We start from the raw sequence: 1,474 nt of genomic DNA on the forward strand, positions 1-1,474 counted from the left end.
TACAATAAAAGCTACTTCTACAAATCCCGCTTGACAGTTGGTGCGGTTTCTCTCTTTAACCCATCAAGAAACAAAGAATTTCAGCGTAAAGTCGGCGAAAAACCGAATACTTCATGTTATCATCAGGAGACATCAACAGTACAATGAGCTTTATTTAAACTCGATTATTTGAGGTGCCAATAAAAGATGCTAGTATCACTGTAATATGTCTAGTTTTCCAGCAGCAGCTACTCAACTATCATTTTGTGAGCAGTGCGTCACTAAACCATTGCTCAGCGCTTCGGTAAACAATGTCGAATTTCTCTGTCAAGCTCGGTTGATTCCCCAAATGTAGCGGCACTAAAGTTCTATTCGGTTCTTTTTGGAACTTGTTGCTCCCGAATATATTCCAAAGGACTTAATTCAACTACAAACGTTGTCGAGTCGGTGGAAGTGGAACGATGCTTTTTCGTCTAGAATGTTCGGGACCGTAAATAACACTATTGCCAAATCCCTTAGGAAGTACAACTATGATGGCTTCTTTCAGACAAACAATTCTTCGGATACATTCTCTCTGCCCTTCCTTTAAAGATTTTTGAAAAAAAGTCTGAAGTCGAAGCAACAGCAGCTGTAAACTGAGCCTAAAAATAATTCCTGTTCAAATCCTTCTTGGTGGCCATAATTTGATCAACTGTTTACCGATTTTTGTTGCAATTCTGTAACCAATCAGAGCAAGGCTCCAAGAGCTCTATTGTTTCTCGGCCAATCAGAGTTAAGTCCAGATTCTGGACTATGTGCAAACAACTCGTTAAGAAATTGTATCAGGCGTACCTTTTCCACCCAGTCTAAAGAAAAGTACGCCTGATTGCAGGTTAACCCGGACCCAGATTATCTTTATTGTAGGTGGTGAGAATGACCACTGGACCATGGAAACGAGGTAAAAATAGTGTATATAATCCAAAATGGCTAAGCACATTTTTTTTTTTTTTTTGCTAACCGATGGATATTTTTGCTCTGTATTTGAGAAAGGAGACGCTAATTGAACGGTTTAAGATGAAACTCATCGAAACATCTTTTGCGGAAAAAAATGAAAGAGAAGCGAAGGTGAGATGTGAAAACATCTTTCCAAGATGACCAAACTCTCGTGCAGTGATGCACGTAAAGGTCACTTTGTCACGTGCGCGACACGTGAAGATGAGCACTATTTCTCGACAGTTAAAAATACTTTCAGAAGAATTCCTCGAGGATGGCAATACCAAATGAATCCATAGCACGAGAATCAAATATTTAAAATATACCATTAATTGTAATTTAAATACTCAGAGTAATATGCACCCAATTGTCAAAATAAGAGAATAATAATTCTCTGTGATCAAATTTTGGAAAGTACTTATCAAAGACAAAGAGTAAGCAAAATCTATTGTGCAACTTCCTTGTACATTACCAGTATGACTTAGGCTGTATCTTATCATATCTTAAATATGTTTGTCTTGAT

This window comes from Montipora foliosa, chromosome 2, assembly GCF_036669935.1.
Source record: "Montipora foliosa isolate CH-2021 chromosome 2, ASM3666993v2, whole genome shotgun sequence".
Lineage (NCBI taxonomy): Eukaryota > Metazoa > Cnidaria > Anthozoa > Scleractinia > Acroporidae > Montipora > Montipora foliosa.